Genomic DNA, 14,382 nt, shown 5'->3' with positions numbered 1-14,382 from the left:
CATTTCCGGCCCAACTTTGGGCCGAGTTTGCGGTTGAACGGACACGTGCGGACGTGAGCGGCGTGTGTCCTTGTCCTGCGCTGGCCCGCCTTTCGGGGACACAGACCCCCCCTTTCTCTTCCTTTGCCTTCCTCCGCCCCCCGACATTGCCGCCGCCACCACCTTCCCTGGCCGCGTCGTCTTCCGCAAGGGTCGTTCCAACCACCACCACGCCATGCCATAGTTGTCTCCGCACCGGCGTTCCGAAAAGCATTTTGTCGGCGTTCTCCTTGTTGGTGGTGGGAGAGAAACTACGGTCGTCGGCGTCGCCCGTCGTCCTCAACCTCTTTCTGTAGGTCGTTCCTTGCCGCAGGGCGCCCTCCAGCACCACCGACCCCCAAAACCTTGCTTTGCTGTCTGTGAGGGGAGCAGGACGTGCACTATCCGGTCGCGCCTCCAGCACGACCGCAAGGCGTTCGACTGTTTGCTCACAAGGTACAATGGATATCGGTGATGAGTTTTTCTTTCACAACTTCATTTGCTCATCGGATGATTCATCCTCGGATGATGAAGAGTTGGTGGCTGCGTTGGTCGTACATGAACACATTAGTAGGAAGCGGCCTCGGTTCAGGGGATCAATCCCCGGCCATGCTCCGGCCTTGAACCGCAATAGGGAGAAAGGCCACACCCTTCTCTATGCCGATTACTTTAAGGATGGTGCACCCTTCAGACCACATCAATTTCGTCGCCGATTCCGAATGAGAAGACATGTGTTCAATCGTATTCATGAGGGAGTGGGCACGCATGACCCATACTTCGAGTGCAAAGAGGATGCCCTGGGCAAGCTTGGTTTCTCTTCATACCAAAAATGCACTGCATGCTTGTATATGGAATTCCTGGTGGTCTTGTGGATGAGTATGTTCGTATGAGTGAGTCCACATGTCTATTCTCAGTGTATAGTTTTTGCGCGGCCGTGGTGGAAGTGTTCGGCCCTGAGTACCTCAGAGAGCCAACTGCCGCTGATACAGAGAGGTTGTTGGTGATCAATGTCGAGAGGGGCTTTCCGGGCATGCTTGGTAGTATAGATTGTATGCACTGAAAGTGGAAGAACTGTCGGTAACGCCCACGATGCGGCTATATCTCCCACGTGTCGAGGCACGACTTAGAGGCATAACCGCATTGTGGTTTTGTCGCAAGAAGGGTCATCTTCACACAATCCCATGTAATGAACAAGAATGGGATAACGAGAGTTGGCTTACAATCGCCACTTCACACAATACATAAATATAATTCATACATCATCCAAAATACACACATAGACCGACTACGGTCAAGATCCAAATGAAAATAAGATAACCCCAAATGCTAGATCCCCGATCGTCCCAACTGGGCTCCACTACTGATCATCAGGAGAAGACACATAGTAACGACCACGTTCCTCATCGAACTCCCACTTGAGATCGATCCCATCATCTGCACTGGCATCGTCGGCACCTGCAACTGTTTTGGTAGAATCCATGAGTCACGAGGACTCAGCAATCTCACACCCGCGAGATCAATACTATTTAAGCTTATAGGAAAGGATGGTGTAATGAGGTGGAGCTGCAGTAGGCATTAAGCATATATGGTGGCTAACATACGCAAAAGAGAGCGAGAAGAGAAGCAACGGAACTGTCGTCATCTAGCAATGACCAAAAAGTGATCCTGAACTCCTACTTACGTCATTCATAACTCAAACCGTGTTCACTTCCCGGACTCCGCCCGAAGAGACCATCACGGCTACACCCACAGTTGATGTATTTTAACTGAGGTCAAGTGAAAAGTTCTCTACATCCGGACATTAACAAAATTCCCATCTGCCTCATAACCGCGGGCACGGCTTTCGAAAGATATTACCCTGTAGGGGTGTCCCAACTTAGCCCATCATAAGCTCTCACGGTCAACGAAGGATAAACCTTCTCCCGGAAAGACCCGATCAGTCTCGGAATCCCGGTTTACAAGACATTTCGACAATGGTAAAACAAGACCAGCAAAGCCGCCCGATGCGCCGACAAATCCCGATAGGAGCTGCACATATCTCGTTCTCAGGGCACACCGGATGAGACATCCTACGAGTAAAACCAGACCTCGAGTTTCCACAAGGGGGCCCTGCAGTCTACTCAGTTCGGACCAACACTCGAAGGAGCACTGGCCCCGGGGGGGGGGGTTAAAATAAGATGACCCTCGGGCTCGCGAAAACCCGGGGGAAAGGCTTAGGTGGCAAATGGTAAAACCAAGGTTGGGCCTTGCTGGAGGAGTTTTATTCAAGGCGAACTGTCAAGGGGGTCCCATAAATCACCCAACCGCGTAAGGAACGCAAACTCAAGGAACATAATACCGGTATGACGGAAACTAGGCGGCAAGAGTGGAACAAAACACCAGGCATAAGGCCGAGCCTTCCACCCTTTACCAAATATATAGATGCATTAATATAATAAGAGATATTGTGATATCCCAACATATCCATGTTCCGACATGGAACAAACTTCAACTTCACCTGCAACTAGCAAGCTATAAGAAGGCCTGAGCAAAAGCGGTAACTTAGCCAAACAACGGTTTGCTAGGAAAGGATGGTTAGAGGCTGACATGGCAATATGGGAGGCATGATATGGCAAATGGTAGGTAGCGCAGCATGGCAATAGAGCGAACAACTAGCAAAGCAAAGATAGAAGTGATTTCGAGGGGTGGTCATCTTGCCTGCAAGGTTCTCAGAGTTGTCGAAAGCTTGATCCTCGTAAGCGTACTCAACAGGTTCCTCGTTCACGAACTCGTCTCCCGGATCTACCCAAAGACAAGAACACAAGCAATGGAACCACAATCAATCACGGGAAATGCACAAGCAACATGATGCAAAACATGTATGATATGCGAGATACGATATGCAATGCATATGCGTGCTCCGGAAGGAAAATGATAAACAAGGCAGTAACTTGGCAAACCAAGCATGCCACTGTAAAGATGAGATGATTTCGGTCGAAATCGATATAAAGATCACCGGAAACGGATGCACGGTTTGTAAATGGCAAGCAAAACAAGAATGACACGAATCTGCGATTAACAACATGATAGCACTTAAAATGCAACAAGTAACAAAGCTACATCACTCCAACGTAGCAACAAAGCATATGGAAGTAATCTAAAGGAGATGCTTGACAAAAGATGAACACTGAGCTACGGCTAGATCACAACATAACAAGCTCAAACGAGCATGGCAAAAGTGCAAAAGATATCAGGTTCACAGACTTGGTGAAATTACTGGACATGCCTGAAACAGCATCAGGTAGCAATGTTCAGAGCACGAAATCAACATGCTACAGGAACTTAACATGGCAAAGCAAGGCATGAAAGTATTCTACTAAATGCATATGACAAACTTCCCTTACTGACCATAAGCCAAAAAGGACCAGAAGATATGATGGAAACCATGCAAACATAGCAAGTTTCGTTAACAGGTTTCAGACTTAGCAGAAAACAGAGCATGGCAGAAACAATAATATGAAGGCATCTTGGTGAACTTGATGCACTCACCACAAAGCAATGCATGACAAAAAAAGCATACCTACAGTAAGATGGCATGTTTATTAAGCTATCCATAGCAAGAGCAAATACATAGCATGTATGTATCAACTACAATAAGCTTGGCAAAATTGAATAACACGTAAACAATCTGCCAGAAATATTTTATAGCAAAAGTAGAGCAAGATTGAGTCATGCTATGGCACTCCATAATTGTAAATAAGGGCAGGAATGGATCAATTACAACAATATCTACAAAACATCCTTACTGAACATCTCCAAAATATGCATGGATCTCTCTGTAGCATCAAGTTTACATGGCAACAAAATAACAGCAGACAAAGACTTAGAGAAATTACTAAGTCCCTGAAATCAGAAACATTACGGGGCCTAGTTTGCATGCTTGTGCTAGTCACCACAGAGATCACAAAAATACATGGCATAAACCACTGGTAATATGGCATGGCATACAACAAAACACATGTAGAGCTCATACCCATAAGATGCACAGATTAAATGCAACAAAAATAACAAATCTCCAAGTTCTGCTAAGTAACAGCAGACAACAGCAAGTAGCACTCTTGCACCAAAGATTTGGCATCAAGATGGCCTCTAATGAACATGGTGCAATTGAACAAAATGTAGAGCATCACGAGACGAACAATTTTTCATATTACACGCGCGAAACGAAGCTATATACAGAGAGTTATGCCATGATGAACAGGTGCATGTAATGTCAAAATGCATAGGACTTAAAGAAATTTCGAAGGGATTTCGGGTCAACCTTCGGTCTTCCAGATCGGATCGGCCTGATGGATCTCGCCGGAGTTCGCGGGGGAGACGGCGGAGGAGAGGAAGGAGGAGGCCGGAGCGACGAGGGGAGGCGCCGGCGGGATCGGGGCCGCGAGGGCTCGCCGGATCCGGTGGCGGCCGAGGGCGGCGCGGCGGCGGGGTCGCCGGACGGGCGGCGCGGCGGAGGGGTGGCCGGACGGGCGACGCGGCGGAGGTCGACGACGGCGCGTGCAGGCGGAGGCCGGGCGGCGGCGGCGCTGGCGCAGGAGGCGGCGGGCGAGCGCGGGCGCGGGGTGGCGGCGACTGGGCTCGGGCGGGCCCGCGGCGGGCCTGGCGGGCCGGCGGCGCGGGGGCGGCGGACGCGCCACGTGGCGGACGTGGAGTGGCTGCGGGGCGGCGGCGGATTTGTCCGGCGGCGCCGGAGGGCGATTTTTAGGGTTGGACTGCGAATGTATTTCGGGAGAGGTGCATATATATAGCTAGAGGGAGCTAGGAGAGTCCAAATGACGTGCGGTTTTCGCCCACACGATCGTGATCGAACGACCTAGAGCATGAAAGAGAGTTTGGTGGGTTTTGGGCTGTTTTGAGGGGGGAGGGTTTGCTGCACACACAAATGGACTTTGCGGTTACCCGGTTAACCGTTAGAGTACCAAACGACCTTCAAATGGAACGAAACTTGACCGGTGGTCTCCCGGTGGTATACCAAGGCCACTTGACAAGCCTCATCGTGGGCGTTACAAGTTGGTAATCAGAGCCATCCCCGACTTAGGAGCCCCCTGCTTGATCGAATCGCTAGCGTTGCTGAGTCTAGAGCAAAAATGTTTTGAGTCTTAGGACTATATATATCGGAGAGTAGGATTCTTTTTACTCCTCAGTACTTTCGTCGCTCTGGTGAGGTCCCCTGACTTAGAAGTTTTGACTATTCTCTCCTCGATTTTCACTAAAAATTTTTTTTAGGATCACGCGGGTATCTTAGAATCGTTCCGATGGTTTTGTGACGAGAACATTGTTCTTGGTGCCTCCTGTCATTTAGGGGTTGTGGCAGTGTCCCGGGGAGTTGAGCTCTGAGGTGTTGTCGTCACAATTTTATCGTTGCAGTTCTGGAATACCTGAGTTTCGCCGACATCGAAATCTCTTTTATGCAGTTGTTGGTGAGATCACCTCGACGCCACCCAGTACTGGGGCGGGAGTTCGGGAGTATTGCCATAACTCGTACAACGGATGTTTTTCGAAGGTTGAGGTACACGATTTCCAAAGGTTTCTTGGTTATGTGTTGACGGATGGATACAGACGGATCTAGGGATTGCTAGTTTGGGTGATATATTTTGTGTCCCCTGTATCCCCAATACCAGATTGCATAACCAGAAAGTTTCGGGAGTTTATAAGTGGGAATTCAAGTAGCTCTTAGGATATCTTTCCGACAAACGGATGATATGAGATTGGGGTTCGATGTCTAGTGGTCCGCCTATACACGGTTGGTTTTACAGTGGTCTCGTAGTGTCTTAAAGAGTCCTTGGCTATGCCGACTCGGGGACGCTTCGTATGTCATGTGCACTGCCTTGCACATGATGGTGTTGTACGATTGAGCCCGTGTGGGCCCCACCACGAAAACTTCGGACGAAATATCTATCATATGTTTGTTCCGGCTTATTCTGCAAGCCAATACTTTGTTTTGTTTTGAATTGTGGTATTCAAGTTGCTTCGAAGTCATATGTGGATTCCATATCTTTTTCAAGTGGCTTCTCAACTTATGGAAGTGTGATGATTTACTATGGAATTCATTCGTTCATCCTCGTTCGAATGTTTTTTTGTGAAGACTATATGTTGCAAATTTCTATCCGTTGATTCTACTTGTCTATTTGTCTATCAAGATGCTAACGGATGTCACCCTCTTCAGGATGGCTCCGCCAACACGTCAGAATCCAGATCGCAATGAAGGGAGTCAAGCGAACCCTCCGCCACCACCTCCGCCTCCGGAGGCATGGCAAGCTATCATGGCAGCCACCAACGCCAATGCTCAGACGATTCTGCAATTCTTGCAAGAACGCACCCAAGGGCAAGGCAATCAAGGTCAAGGCAACAATCAGCCTAACTTCGCTACACTCAAACAGTTTCTCGCAAATCAGCCCAAGTCTTTCAGCTACTGTGCCGAGGCCACGGATGCCGATGATTGGCTCGTGGACATCAACAAGCATTTTGAATGTAGCAATATCAGGCCTGAGGACTATGTCAAGTTCGCTTCTTTTCAGCTCAAGGACCAAGCTGCTGATTGGTATCAACAATACAAAGATTCCAGAGGAGGTCGTGTGATCACTTGGACTGACTTCTGTCTGGACTTCAAAGCTCACCACATTCCACAAAGTGTTGTTGAGAGCAAGCGTGAGGAGTTCCGCAATCTCAAGCAAGGCAACATGTCAGTGTATCAATTCAACATCCAGTTTCAGAAACTTGCTCGCTTCGCTATACAAGACGTTCCTGATGAAAAGAGCATGATCTATCACTTCAGAGGTGGCCTTAGAGAGGATCTGCAGTTAGCTCTCGTTCTTGTTGAGCCTACTCAGTTTGATCAATTCTACAATATGGCACTGAAGCAAGAGGCTGCTCAGCTCAAGTGTGAGGCTTCTAAGAAGAGAGTCAGGGACGCAGTGCAGTCTTCTTCTTCCTCACTTGTGGCAGCTAAGCAACAGAAGTTCTGGTTGCCTCCTCCTCCTCCGTTTCGTCAGCCTTACCAGCAGAAGAACAAAGGTGGCCATGGTTCTTCCAACTCTGGCTATCAGAACAAGTCTCAGAATCAAGCCCCAAAGTCCAATGCTCCTTATCATCGTCCACTCTCAGAGGTGACTTGCAACAAGTGTCAGCAGAAAGGTCACTATGCTAACAAATGCTTCAACCAAAGGCGTCTTCCGCCTCCTCCTCCTGTCAGATCTTCCAGCAATGCAGTGGTCAAGCATAATCCAAAGTCTGCAAAGGTGAACATGATGAATGCAGCTCAAGCGGAGGAATCTACTGATGTGATAATGGGTAATCTCTCAGTTAATGATATTCCTGCAAAAGTCTTATTTGATACTGGTGCATCGCATTCTTTCTTGTCATACCCATTTGCATCGAAGCACAATGTTGACACAGAGATTTTATCCAAAGTTATGCAAGTTGTTTCTCCGGGAAAGCTTTTGACTTCTAGTTTGGTTGCTCTCGATGTTTCCATCAAGATGGGAAACTATAAATTTCTGTCTTCTCCAGTTGTTCTTGGTGACTCGGATATTGATCTAATTCTCGGGATGGACTGGCTTTCTAAGCACAAGGCTCAACTTGATTGTGCTGCCAGGGAAATTCAGTTGACACACTCTTCTGAGGATGTGATTATTTATGCCGCTCGTGATGAAACCATTCGGTTGTTTTCTCTCAATGAGAAGGGCGAATTAAATGCCATCTCTCAAATTCCAGTCGTTTGTGAGTATCAAGATGTCTTTCCAGAAGAGCTTCCGGGTATGCCTCCTCACCGGCCAGTTGAGTTCGTTATCGATCTTGAGCCGGGAACTGAACCCGTTTGCAAGCGTCCATACAAGCTTGGACCCAAGGAGCTGAAGGAATTGAAGAAACAGCTCGATGAACAAGAGCGTCTGGGTTTGATCAGACCGAGTTCATCTCCATGGGGTTGTGGTGTTCTTTTTGTCCAGAAGAAGGATGGCACGGACCGACTTTGTGTCGACTACCGTCCATTGAACAAGAAGACAATCAAGAACAAGTATCCACTTCCCAACATCAATGAGCTATTCGAGCAACTCAAAGGTGCTAAAGTATTCTCCAAGCTTGACCTTCGTATGGGTTATCATCAGATTCGCATTCGTGAAGAAGATATTCCCAAGACAGCATTCAGAACAAGCTTTGGTTCTTATGAATATACTGTCATGTCTTTCGGCCTTGTCAATGCTCCTCCAGTATTCTCTCGGATGATGAATTTCATCTTCAACCCCTATACCAATGAATTCGTCCTGGTGTATGTCGGGGATATACCCCGCGGTATGACCCGGCCAGACTTGGCATTTCGCTGATGACCCGGCGGAGGACTAGCGACTCATGGGTCTGGCGGCTCATTGGTCAGACAGCTCATGAACCAGACGACTCATGGATGGCCCCGACGGCGGGTCAGATAGAAGACAAGGCCCAAGGCCCAGAAGGCCGGCTCACGTTTATGATGGGCCGGCTTAAGAAGAAAGGGATGACGAATATTTCCTTTACGAGGAAGCAAGACCCGGACTTGTAATTAACTTGTAAGAGAAGATAGACTAGTCCTAGTCCTACTAGGACTCCGCATGTAACCCGCCCCTCTAACTTATATAAGGAGGGGCAGGGCACCCCAAAGGGGGACAGGGCAACAAGAAATAATCTCTAGGGCTAAACACCGAGAGCCGGAGCCGGCGACTCTCCCGTGATCATAATGAGACCTAGCCTCAAACAACACGTAGGGTTGTTACCGGATGATGTTTCCCGGGGCCTGAAGCTGTCTAAACCCTTGTCTTGTGCGTTGATCCGCCCTGCGTCTCTCATCCCAATCAACCCATCTCAAGCTACTACATAGATGCGCTGGCCTCACGACTAAGTCCTCACGCTAAGGACATCTGCCGTGACAATTCCATGACAGTGTATCTCGATGATATATTGGTCTTCTCCAAGAATAAGAAGGATCATGCCAAACATTTGCGATTGGTGCTCGACAAGCTCAGAGAGTATCAATTCTATGCGAAGTTTTCCAAATGTGAGTTTTGGCTTGATGAAGTTCTTTACCTTGGTCACATCATCTCTGCCAAGGGCATCGCTGTTAACCCCGAGAAGGTGTCCGCAATTGTGAATTGGGAACCTCCTCAGAATGTCAAGCAGCTCCGCAGTTTTCTTGGTCTTGCAAGCTATTGCCGAAGATTCGTTGAGAATTTCTCTAAGATTGCAAAGCCTCTTTCCAACCTCCTCCAGAAGCATGTGAAGTATGTTTGGTCTCCTGAGTGTGACGTTGCTTTCAACACTCTCAAAGAGAAACTAGTCACAGCTCCTGTCTTAACTCCTCCTGATGAATCCAAGCCATTCGAAGTTTTCTATGATGCTTCTCTCCAAGGTCTCGGTGCCGTGTTAATGCAAGAGAAGAAAGTTGTGGCCTATACCTCTCGTCAGTTGAAGCCAAATGAGAAGAACTACCCCACTCACGATCTTGAGTTGGCGGCAGTTGTCCATGCTTTAATAACGTGGAGACATCTCTTGTTGGGAAGACAAGTGGACATATTCACCGATCACAAGAGTCTCAAGTACATCTTCACTCAGCCCAACCTCAACCTCAGGCAGACTCGATGGGTCGAAATGATTCAAGAGTACAATCCGAGTATTGAATATACTCCAGGCAAGGCCAATGTCATTGCAGATGCTTTAAGCAGGAAGGCTTATTGCAATAGCTTAATTCTCAAGCCTTTCCAACCGGATCTTTGTGAAGCTTTCCGCAAGCTAAATCTCCAAGTGTTCCTCAAGGCTTTCTTGCCAACCTCATAGTCTCTCCTACTTTGGAAGATCAAATTCGTGAGGCACAACTTCTTGATACCATGGTGAAGAAGGTGAAACGTGGCATCGACAAGGGTCTTTCCAAATACAAGTGCTATCGCATTGATGACAGAGACACTTTATTCTTCGAGGACCGGATTGTGGTTCCTAAAGGTGATCTAAGGAAAGTCATTATGAACGAGGCGCACAATTCTCTTCTTTCCATTCATCCTGGAAGTACGAAGATGTACCATGACCTCAAGCAGTCATATTGGTGGACTCGAATGAAGCGAGAAATTGCTCAATTCATGAATGAATGTGATGTCTGTCGAAGAGTGAAAGCAGAACACCAACGACCAGCTGGTCTCCTTCAACCTCTTGCTATCCCAGAGTGGAAGTTTGATCATATCGAAATGGACTTCGTGACTGGTATTCCAAAGTCCAAGCGCGGAAATGATGCTATCTTCGTTGTCATCGACAAGCTTTCTAAAGTGGCTCATTTCCTTCCAATCAAAGAATCCATCACAGCAGCTCAGTTGGCAGAGCTATACACCTCCAGAATTGTCTCCTTGCACGGCACTCCACAATTGATTTCTTCTGATCGTGGAAGCATCTTCACCTCTAAGTTCTGGGACTCCTTCCAGAAGGCCATGGGCACAAACATTAGCTTCAGCATAGCTTTCCATCCTCAAACTAGTGGCCAAGTCGAGCGAGTCAATCAAATTCTTGAAGATATGCTCAGGGCTTGTGTCATTTCCTTTGGCATGAAATGGGAAGATTGTCTTCCATATGCCGAATTCTCCTACAACAACAGCTTCCAAGCAAGTTCGGGCAAGGCCCCATTCGAGATTCTCTATGGCAGAAAGTGCCGTACTCCTCTCAATTGGTCAGAGACTGGTGAACGCCAACTTCTTGGCAATGACTTAATCACTGAAGCTGAAGAAATGTGTAAAGTCATCCGTGATAATCTCAAAGCCGCGCAATCGCGCCAGAAGAGTTACTATGATAGTAAGCACCGTCATGTGGTTTTCGAGATCGGAGACCATGTCTACCTCCGCGTCTCTCCAATGAAAGGCACTCGTCGCTTCGGTATCAAAGGGAAGCTTGCCCCTAGATACGTGGGTCCTTTCAAGATCATTGGCAAAAGAGGCGACCTCGCCTATCAACTTGAGCTTCCTTCCAACTTCGCGAACGTGCACGATGTGTTCCATGTGTCACAGCTCCGCAAGTGCTTCAAGACGCCTGAGCGCACTATCAACTTCGAAGAGATTGACCTCCAAGAAGATTTGTCTTATCATGAGCACCCCGTTGCTATTCTTGAAGAAACTGAGCGCAAGACTTGCAACAAGTCAATCAAATTCCTTAAAGTGAAGTGGTCGCACCATTCCGACCGAGAAGCCACCTGGGAACGCGAGGACCATCTCCGTTCCGAATATCCGGAGTTCTTTCAGTCCTAGATCTCGGGACGAGATCATCTCGTAGTGGTGGAGTGTTGTAACACCCCGGATGTAACTTTCCATATTTGTAACTCCAACTCTTGCCATTTTCGGCTATGTGTTATGATATTCCCTCCATGGTCGGGTTTTGTCTTTCGGTTTGCATTTTGTTCATGTCATGCATATCATATCATGTCATCATGTGCATTGCATTTGCATACGTGTTCGTCTCATGCATCCGAGCATTTTCCCCGTTGTCGAGTTTCGTTCCATTTGGAGAACGTTTGACACCCGCTCACGAAAGAAAACAAGAGGGGTGCGCCGGAGGAGATGGGAGCGCCGGATTGCAAAACGGACAACGGGGAAAATGCTCGGATGCATGAGACGAACACGTATGCAAATGCAATGCACATGATGACATGATATGATATGCATGACATGAACAAAATGCAAACCGAAAGACAAAACCCGACCATGGAGGGAATATCATAACACATAGCCGAAAATGGCAAGAGTTGGAGTTACAAATATGGAAAGTTACATCCGGGGTGTTACACTGTCCATTTGCTTGGCAGGGGCAGTACAAGGGGCATGTGAAAGGTGCCACTATTATACTTGAAGTTGTGGCTTCACAAGATCTCTAGATATGGCATTCTTTCTTCGACATGGCTGGTTCTCAGAATGATATTAGTGTTCTTCAGCGGTCTCTGGTGTTTGCAAGGCTTGCAGAAGGCCACTCCCTGGAGGTCAACTTTGAGGTCAATGGCCACCATTACAACAAGGGATATTACCTAGCTGATGGTATCTATCCTCAGTGGTCCACTCTTGTGAAGAACATACCCAATCCGCAAGGAGAGAAGAGATAGAGGTTTGCCCAAATGGAGGAGAGTGCTAGGAAGGATGTGGAACGGGCTTTCGGTGTTGGTGTGCTTAAGTCTCGGTGGGGTATCGTTCGCAACCCCGCATTGACATGGTGCACGAAGAAGCTTTGGGAGGTGATGACTGCTTGTGTGATCATGCAGAACATGATCGTGGAGGATGAGCGCGATGATAGCATCTACGACCAAGGGTTTGATTTTCAGGGTGAACATGTTGAGCCTGAGCATGCACCTCCTGCAACCTTTGAACCGTTTGTCGAGTTTCATTGGGAATTGCGTGATTTTCATACTCATGTCCAACTCCAGGATAACTTGGTTAAGCACATGTGGACTCACATTGGCAAACCAATAGATCTATCTATCGGTTTAATTTCTTTGCGTGCAAATCCAATTTGACTATTCGATATTAATTTTAATTCGATTGGGTTGTAATAAGACTATTTCGGACGTGCAACTATTGCCATGTTTAATTTCAGATATTTGTTATATTCTCGAACGGATGAGATGCGACCGAAATGGAGCCGTGCATTGGGCGCACGGCCGGCGCATCCACAAATCCGGGCGGACACGACCCATTGCCACCCCAAACGGACGAAACGGACGTCCATTTGGGGTCGTGCGCTGGAGTTGGCCTAACTTCAAGAGTAACATTGGGTTCAACTCAGCAAATTTGCCTATGTGGTAGTGAGTAACTTAGCTATTTACCATAACATCACATATCCCAAGACAATATGAGTCTATAACATAATAAATGAAACTTTACATGACACCGCACATATGTTACTACCCACTATGAAGGTAGTAACATAGCCTAAGGTAGCGTGTATGTTAATAGTGTAAGTTACTCTCCACTGTGACTAGTCTAACAGAATTGATAGTTATGAATGATGTGGCCTCACTTGGTTGGTTATTACAGGGCCATGGAGTAAACACGAAGATTGCATCCATGGACTACCCACAGTGGAAGTAGTATAAGTGATAACATCACATATATTTAGGCAAAATAGATGATATGGCAAGTAATTAATGGGAAAGAGAGACATGTGGTAACATAGTACTCCTCATAACGTTGCATCATATAACCATCTCACGTACTTAAACATGTGGTAACATAGTACTCCTCCTTACATGGTAACATAGTACTCCTCATTACACTTAATGTTGTATCATATAACCATCCCATAAATAAACTTATTATCATGATAAAGACTATACCACATCATATGCAAACGTGCAAAACCAAGTTAGACATCCTCTAACGGTTTGGCAAAATTTATTTATGTGGTTGCTAGGGTTTCTGGATAACACTAACTACCTATGTGCAAAATCAAGGCGATAATTCTTGTTGCTAGATTAACTTTCAGGGTGTATGAGAGAAGAGACTTAATTAAATATCTCTAGCCCCACACTAAACTTCGTTTAATACGCATGACCCCTAAAAGATCGTTCATCTTCATTGCCCTATTATGTACACGACAGTTCACTATTCTTGACTATGACGAAGTCCAAATAACTGTTAGCATATTGTCAACAGCCAGAGTTGACCGATTGTTGGAACTTTGTACAAAGCTACATCATGACATCAATGAATTGAACTGAAGCAACACAGGGAAGCATAACGATCGTTACCGACTCCGGAGTGCAGAAGAAGTAGACGAGATGGTGTATATCGTACTTGGAGTCCCTCGAACCGTTGATGACAATCCCGTGAACCGCACGACATCTCTACTTGGTTGCAAGTGTACGGTCTTCATGATCCGGCAGCGCTTCACCGTCCAGAGTTAGTCGTCGTCGGAGAATTAGAGGGAGGAGATTAGAACCACACTGGGTTTCTAATTATGAGGACTAGAGGAACTAGGTCTAGCTCTAATTAGTCAATTAGGACCAACTAAAACTAGAACTAGATGAACTAGAGGAGGCTCCAAAACTTATGCGTTCAAAAGTGCCCAAAACCTCTAGTATATATAGGTTGGAGGAGGGGAGAGGGGCGCCACAGGGGGGAGAAAACCTCCCCCTTAGGCCGGCCAAGGAAGGAGTTTTCCACTCCAATTCGGCCTCCCCTTAGCCTCAAAAAAGGCAAAGGGGTGGTGCCTCCCCTATTGGGCCCTCGTGGCCCAATTATCCTTCCACCACCTGGCCTTTTAAGACCTGTTGATATTAAATTAAATATAAAAGCCCTCTAACAATTACTAGAGCATATTATATATAATTTAACACCTCCA

This window comes from Triticum aestivum, chromosome 1D, assembly GCF_018294505.1.
Source record: "Triticum aestivum cultivar Chinese Spring chromosome 1D, IWGSC CS RefSeq v2.1, whole genome shotgun sequence".
NCBI classification, from domain to species: domain Eukaryota; kingdom Viridiplantae; phylum Streptophyta; class Magnoliopsida; order Poales; family Poaceae; genus Triticum; species Triticum aestivum.
The sequence above is the reverse complement of the archived record's forward strand: the minus strand, read 5'-3'. Positions refer to the sequence as shown.